Source organism: Gobius niger (assembly GCF_951799975.1).
Source record: "Gobius niger genome assembly, chromosome: 10".
Taxonomy (NCBI): domain Eukaryota; kingdom Metazoa; phylum Chordata; class Actinopteri; order Gobiiformes; family Gobiidae; genus Gobius; species Gobius niger.
The window spans coordinates 2,297,387-2,305,901 of NC_136861.1; positions in this window are offsets into that span (position 1 = coordinate 2,297,387).

Consider the following 8,515-nt stretch of genomic DNA (forward strand, 5'->3'; position numbering starts at 1 on the left):
TTAATAACTTGCAGACAATTGTATTTTGTTTGTTCAGTTCATTTATTTTGTTATAATACTTACATTATACGTTCAAATTAGATTCAAAAGTGGATGCCTGCCTCTCTTAAATAAGACGTGACATGTCAGTCGTGGCAACCCTTGTTGATATGTGAAAATAGTGCCTTTTTCAAACCAAAACACACAAGCACTTTGTGTAACAGTGCACTTTAGCTATACAGGTTTGTAATAATAATAATGAAAAAGAAAAACTATATATTTCAAGTTTTTCCTTAATCACCAAGTAGAAATACTGACGCACATTTAAAATGCTAACCGAACCGTGAACCGTACCGAACCGTGAGATAGCTGAACCGTTGCACTCCTAGTCAGCAGTGATCCGAACCACACACCTCCGAGTCCTGGAGGTGAGCAGGACTTGGAGAGATGGGAGCATCTGGTTATGTATAATGCAATTACTGAACACAGTGTTATGCTTAAACAAACTTATATGTGTTGAGACGCATGACCAGACCCTGCTCTGGCTGAAGAGTGTTGAGCTGTATGACTTGACCCTGCTCTGGCTGAACAGTGTTGAGCTGTATGACCGGACCCCGCTCTGGCTAAACAGTGTTGAGCTGTTTGACCGGACCCCGCTCTGGCTGAACAGTGTTGAGCTGCTTGACCGGACCCTGCTCTGGCTGAACAGTGTTGAGCTGTTTGACCGGACCCCGCTCTGGCTGAACAGTGTTGAGCTGTTTGACCGGACCCTGCTCTGGCTGAACAGTGTTGAGCTGTATGACTTGACCCCACTCTGGCTGAACAGTGTTGAGCTGTATGACTTGACCCCGCTCTGGCTGAACAGTGTTGAGCTGTATGACTGGACCCCGCTCTGGCTGAACAGTGTTGAGCTGTTTGACCGGACCCCGCTCTGGCTGAACAGTGTTGAGCTGTATGACTTGACCCCGCTCTGGCTGAACAGTGTTGAGCTGTATGACTTGACCCCGCTCTGGCTGAACAGTGTTGAGCTGTATGACTGGACCCCGCTCTGGCTGAACAGTGTTGAGCTGTATGACTGGACCCCGCTCTGGCTGAACAGTGTTGAGCTGTATGACTGGACCCCGCTCTGGCTGAACAGTGTTGAGCTGTATGACCGGACCCCGCTCTGGCTGAACAGTGTTGAGCTGTATGACTGGACCCCGCTCTGGCTGAACAGTGTTGAGCTGTATGACTGGACCCCGCTCTGGCTGAACAGTGTTGAGCTGTATGACTTGACCCCGCTCTGGCTGAACAGTGTTGAGCTGTATGACTTGACCCCGCTCTGGCTGAACAGTGTTGAGCTGTATGACTGGACCCCGCTCTGGCTGAACAGTGTTGAGCTGTATGACTGGACCCCGCTCTGGCTGAACAGTGTTGAGCTGTATGACTGGACCCCGCTCTGGCTGAACAGTGTTGAGCTGTATGACTTGACCCCGCTCTGGCTGAACAGTGTTGAGCTGTATGACTGGACCCCGCTCTGGCTGAACAGTGTTGAGCTGTATGACTGGACCCCGCTCTGGCTGAACAGTGTTGAGCTGTATGACTTGACCCCGCTCTGGCTGAACAGTGTTGAGCTGTATGACTTGACCCCGCTCTGGCTGAACAGTGTTGAGCTGTATGACTGGACCCCGCTCTGGCTGAACAGTGTTGAGCTGTATGACTGGACCCCGCTCTGGCTGAACAGTGTTGAGCTGTATGACTGGACCCCGCTCTGGCTGAACAGTGTTGAGCTGTATGACTGGACCCCGCTCTGGCTGAACAGTGTTGAGCTGTATGACTTGACCCCGCTCTGGCTGAACAGTGTTGAGCTGTATGACTTGACCCCGCTCTGGCTGAACAGTGTTGAGCTGTATGACTGGACCCCGCTCTGGCTGAACAGTGTTGAGCTGTATGACTTGACCCCGCTCTGGCTGAACAGTGTTGAGCTGTATGACTTGACCCCGCTCTGGCTGAACAGTGTTGAGCTGTATGACTGGACCCCGCTCTGGCTGAACAGCGTTGAGCTGTATGACAGTCTCCAGTGCATTAACAGCAGCTTGTTCAGATGAATGCACATGCACCGCAAAGTGTGCCTTTTGCCAACGAGAGTATCAACAATTAAAAGAAGAGAATGAAAGATTGCGCTAAGAAATACAAACACTAAAAAAAATACAAGAGCCCCCACACCAAAGACGCAAATATAACATTGAGGATATACAGAACTCTGACCAGCTGGTGTCGTTGCACACTGGTGTGCCTTCGTATGCACTCTTTTTATGGGTTCTTAACCAGGTTGAATCCAAGATCCCACATATGCAATATTACCGTGGAGTACAGTCTGAAACTCTGAAGTCATACCAGCTAAAGAACAGCACCAAACCAGGACCACCACGACTTCTGTCCCCAGCAAATGAATTGTTTATGGTACTGATGAAACTGATATTAAATCTACCAGAAGAATTCTTAGCCTACTTGTTTGGAACATGCACCAGTCTCGTATCACAAGTGCTGTCAACATGGCTACCCCTTCTCGCATATGAGCTATCACCTCACCTGTATTGACCTAAACAAGAAGAACTGCCACTGTACTATCCTGACTGCTTTAAGAAATATAATAATGTACGTGCAATAATTGACTGCACAGAAGTGCCAATCCAAAGGCCATCATTGGCAAAGGCCAATAGTCAGATATTCTCCGCATACAAGGGCCGACCTACAGTTAAAGTTTTAGTTGCATGTACTCCTGCTGGCACTGTATGCTTTTTGTCTAAAGCTGCTGGTGGGTCAATGAGTGACAAAGAACTGGTGAAAAGATCTGGGATTATTGACAAGTTTGATCCAGGAGACACATTGCTAGCTGACCGTGGATTCAATATCCAGGAACTACTTCTAATGACAGGAGTGAAGTTGGCAATTCCTCCTTTTCGAAAAGGGAAAAAACAGTTCTCCTTGGAAGATGACCAGAAAACCAAGACCGTGGCCAATGCTCGCATACACGTGGAACGAGTCATTGGACGCATGAAGGATTTCCACATAATGAAGTCTGAGTTGCCTTTAGATATGTTTGATCTGTTTGATCATAGGGTTACTGTTGTTGCAGCACTAGTAAACTTGCAACCACCTATTGTTCCACTGAATAGCTGCTGAAAACAAAGATTACGTGAGCTCAGTATCAAATGTAATACACTCAGGTGGCAGTAGTGAGTATATAATGACCAACTTGCATCCAGTCCCTTTAAGTACATGTCAGGTCATACGTGTAACTGCACCTTCTAAATTTAGCTCGTGCATGACGGCGGATCAAAGTAACAACTTTTTGAGTGACAGTGCAGGATTTTAGAGGCAGTTTTGGTGAACAGGTCTGGGCTCATTCTACACATTAGGACATTGTTGGAACATGTAGGGGCAGGAAAAGACATAATTTTAACATTTTTAAACTCTGTATAGTCCCTTTTAAGTAACCTTTTATAAGTAGTTGTTCTTTTGAATGTAGTTTTTTCTTACTGTACTTCTACTTGAGTAATATTCATCAGTCTTCTTGAGTAAAATAAAAAAGTAACTAGTTCCACTGTGAGTAAATCTTAAAATCTTCATGTTGACGCATAAAATAGATACATTTTGTCTTGTTAATAAATAATACCATTTTCACATAATTTCATGTTATGTTGTTCATAATTTATGCCACGAGTGAATCATAAATCATACTTTTTCGCTGAAACACACAATACACAAGTAAAATCTTCTCCAAGTACTTTTTCAGTCTTGAGTGAATATTTAGGTCACTGCTTTTTACTTCTATTTGAGTGAAATAATTTTAAAGTAACGTTACTATGACTTGAGTAAATATTTTGGCTAATCTACCCACCTCTGGATATAATTAGATGTTTTTAAACGTTTCACCAACAGGCCCGGTTGGAACCATGAGGCTGTCCTTCTGTGGACCCACCACCTGCAGGAGGAGCCATAGGATGCTGGTGCAGTGTGATTTACGACCTGGCAACGGACAAGTGGAAGAAAATGGATGGATGGATGGATGGATAATGATGAGTCCAGTTTTTGAGCTCTACCTGTCTTTAATACCAGTTTTCATCAATTCATCTTTACAAAATGAACATACAACAATATAAGTTTAATTTAACCTCTTAACCCACGCCTTTTTCTCCAGTTCACAATTTACCCAGATCTGCAAGGTTACAGCCTATAGGCCAGTGTAACACTTCATTTGAAAGCTAAGACTTACAAAGCTAATCTATCCTTTTTCTTTGGGTGTCCCTAAATCATTTCAAAATTACATAAAAATAACACACCACTTTTTGGTAAATTTTTGGTGCAATGCAACATATAAAATACAGTCAGTTATCAAAGCAAACTCCCTAAATACATGTTATAAACTGATTTGTAATGTTTTACTCCCCTATAGTACTGTAAGAGACAATAACTTCTTACAATGGTGGTCCATGGCCCCAGACAAAACAACAAAGTTAGGTAAACCCTGATTTAGGCCATATCACTGTTTTGGTTGAGCTTGCACTGAGGGCATTTCCATTTCATAGTCTTTCTCTTCAAGAACGTCTCACTTCCTTTCACCTGAACACAAACCCAGTGAAACCAGCCTTTGCAGTAATCACAGAAGATACTCATTTCCTCGAATACAGTGGGCTCATCAACACACTCTTTGGTGCAAATGCTACAACTATTCTCGGCTGAGGATGCTGAGGGCCTGGGTATTATTGTCGGAATTGCTGAGGACACTTTTTGAGCCTGCAGCTCCTTGAGGAGCTGGCCAGAGAGCAGCTCAGGCACCACTATTTTCTTAAAAAATGTTACACATTTCCTCACAACTTCTTCCATGAACATAGGATCAAACATCACTTCCTCACAGTGAAAATTATTGTATGGAGCAGCTGTTTTCAATGCAAAATATCCAACATCTGCTCCAGTTGCAAACAACTGAGCTTGTACTTGAGTGTAATAACTGTGATTTACTTTTAGCTTTACCAGGCCATCACAGGCAATTTTTAAACATGAATCTGGCTGCTGGGCTGCAGTGATTGTCAACCCTCTATACTTGTAAGGGTTTTTCACCTCCAAGGGACGGGGTTGAGGGCCACAACAGTTGCAAGTAACCATGGCATCAGGAGATGCTGCAAGCATTGGGAACTTGTCGCAGATGTACAAACCACAGTCTTTAACTTTTAAACCCTTGTGTTGCTTGCGCTTTTTGTTGAAGAACATCTTAATGGCATGTTTCTCATTATATTGACCCCAGTGGATTTCTGGCGAATATGCAGGAGGAGAATAATTCATAATATCCTTCAACACAGATTTAGTTTTTCCCAGAACATTTCCTTCAGTATCTACCATGCTACTGACCTTGTGCATTTTGCTTGCAGTTACTCTCCCAACCCTATGCTGACTCCAAAGATCAGACTGAGCTTGATCTTTGGTTTTAGCTGAAAGAACCTGAACAGCATTTTCCGTGATTGCTTTCGATACTTCAGAGAAAAGCTCCTCATTGTCTGTTACACATTTTGATATCTCAGGGAGGGTAGGCAGGAGAGATGGTGTAGTAGTCTGTGCTTCTACTTCCTCCACTGGACTACAGTGGGCTTGAACTGGTGTCTGTTTTTCAGGATTTGGCAATCCAGGTAGATATGCCAGAATTCCAGCACAACCACCACTTGCTGCACGCAAGCCCTCCAGGTCGAGCTGTGTTACAGTCTTTGGTTGCCGGTCATTAAGGGAACGGGGGTCAAACTGAAACCTCCTTGACCGGCCCACCACCTCCTCTATTACACAATTCCCTATAAAACACAAAACTTTATAACAAATAGACTGTGACCTGGGATATAACCTGAAAACATAAATATTTGTGTACTGTATTCAACTGATCTATGACATGAAACTGACATCTCAGTATTTATATATTTGCTTTGTTTAATTTGAATATGAATATTTACTCATTGTTGAATTATTATGTTGATTGTACTGTTGAGTGCACTGCAGGGTTTGTGATTTTTGATGTTGAAACTTGATAACATTTGATAAAAGCTAAAGTTTCTGGGACAGCCCTATACACCCCTGTCAGTGAATGCTTTACCTTGAAGTTTTTGAATTTGTATATTACTCAGAAAGTCTGGTGGGTGGGTTTTCTTCTTACTGGGTGCATGCCAGACCTGTCTCTTCTCTGTAATGGTGGCATTATTGCCACGTGCTACCCTCTCAATGATGTAGTGACACAATGCAGCAACATGCTTGCATGTACCACGGAGACTGCAAGAAGCATTAAAATTATGTTATTGCAATATATAGGATACTGTAATAGTAAGTAACAGGGAGGACAGGACAGGGTCACAAAATTAATTCTGAGTACATCTATATTTTGATTATTATTTTGAACCTATTATTTTGAATACCATGATATTTTACATTGTGTACATGTCCTGAGAGGTAAAGGTACTTCCCGTCTCGCAGAGATTCCTTTCCACTCGTCTTTATGCCTATTGCTCGATTTTCTACAACAGAAATAATGTTTGGACTCACACAACACAATAATTGTAATCAGACTTCTAATAATGTAATATTAATTGTATTTTTAAATGTTGTTTGTTTCATGACATTGAAATTGTAAACTTACTGCTATCTACGTAATTTCCACACCAGTCTGGATAAGATCAGGTAAACTGGCAGATTCATCTTCCCAACCCTGTTGTAAGGTTTCTGGGTCTGGCAGATTAATGATTCCCCCATCCAGGGAGAGCTTCTCTTTCTTTGACCTCCATATAGCTGTATCATACTGTGCTGGAGACAGATTTGAAGGAAGGCTGAGGCCCATGGCCAAGCGACAATTCTCCACAAGCTGGTCCTTCCTGTAGTTGTTTGGTACAGGAACACCTCTCAGTCAGAAATACCCTGAGTTATTTAATTGTCCACTGCTCTAGTTCTGAGGAAGCCATCGGTCAAATAATTGGATTACATAGTAAGATGGGACTATCATGTATTAGCAAGAAAATATGAACATATTTAATAAGAATACATTGGGCACCTAAGTAGTCTGGATGGGGGAATCAATGAACTTAAAATCCAATGATAAAAGGCATCGTTTGACCCACCTCGCCAAGTTGTCTTTTTTCTTTTTGTAAATGGTCATGGCATATTTACACAGCATGCTAATAATTGCCTATGTAACTCATTATTTGAATAAAAAAATGAATTAAACAATTGCTGATACTCCCAAAGCTGCCAATTACACTGACCCAAACAGTGAATCATTTTTTTCCTGACATTATTTGAGTTTTATGTCCGATATTATTTTAAGACATTGTTGGCGCTATATTTACTAGAACATATATATACCACAAACGGTCAACAGCATGTTGTTATAAATTAGTCTGGCAATAGAAAATATACCTTTAAAACCAGCATATAAACCTCTGTCACTAGATCAGGACCACTGACAGCTCATCGATGTCAACAAACGGCACATGCCCCCTAGCCGCCCCACAATGCTTTGCGTTTTTTCAACATGGCGGTATCTGCGAAACGGGCTATGGGAGCATTCCTTGCACATTCCAAGGCATCCGTTTTAATTTCTGGGTATTTGGGAGCTGAGCCAGAACAGATTGAAGAGCTTCTGTTACTTTCGTATCCGCCGCCATTGCCGAACTACAACCAGCAAATGTGGCGCAAATGCTTGACGTCACTGACAACCCCCGCCTCCCCTGCTCGTTGAATGGCAGGTGGAAATTACACTGATGCCACTGAGATCAGGCCCACACGTACATGTAGGGAGATGCTAATTTACCGGAGTTTACGGATGGCTAAGGCCAGGCTAATGTAGAACCAGAACCATGTTAAAAATAAACATCTCCTTCTCTCTGTTCCTCTCTCTCAGCCTGCTCCTTCAAGAAATCAAGCAATTCTTGCCCTCCACTTCTCTGTGTTCCTCAACTGCCTGCACTTCTCTGCCCTCAGTGGGAGCAGAGGCCGGCGCAGGAACCACCCACCTGCTCTGACAGACACACTGGATGCTACAACAACAGGGAGATTTATAGAGCGCGGCCCCCGAAGTGCAACGTCCATCCGGCCCCTGCAGTACCGTCGGATCTCGGGGAAAATGGATTCATTCACAAAGAGTTCATCCATATTTGTCTCTATACAAATAGGTAAAATGTGAAACAACAACCTTATACTTTTTGGCATGTTTGGCATTTATTGCCAGGCCAGAGGTTGCAACAAAGTCCCTATGAAAAAAGGAATAATGACAGTACTTTAGTGCAGTAGTAACAAATCAATAGCTATTAGTAGGCAATAACAACACAAACGACACTGATGCTTACTCCCACCCAGTTTTGGATGAATTCCTCCAGCCTGTGAACTGAATGAAGGTTAAATGTTCTTCATGTGTTATTCCACTATAACAAACTAGAATAATGACAAATTAGATACCCAACAAAGAACGCTGACGTGTATGTCTAATTCAATTATTGTATATAGGGCTTTTGATAATTTGTTGATA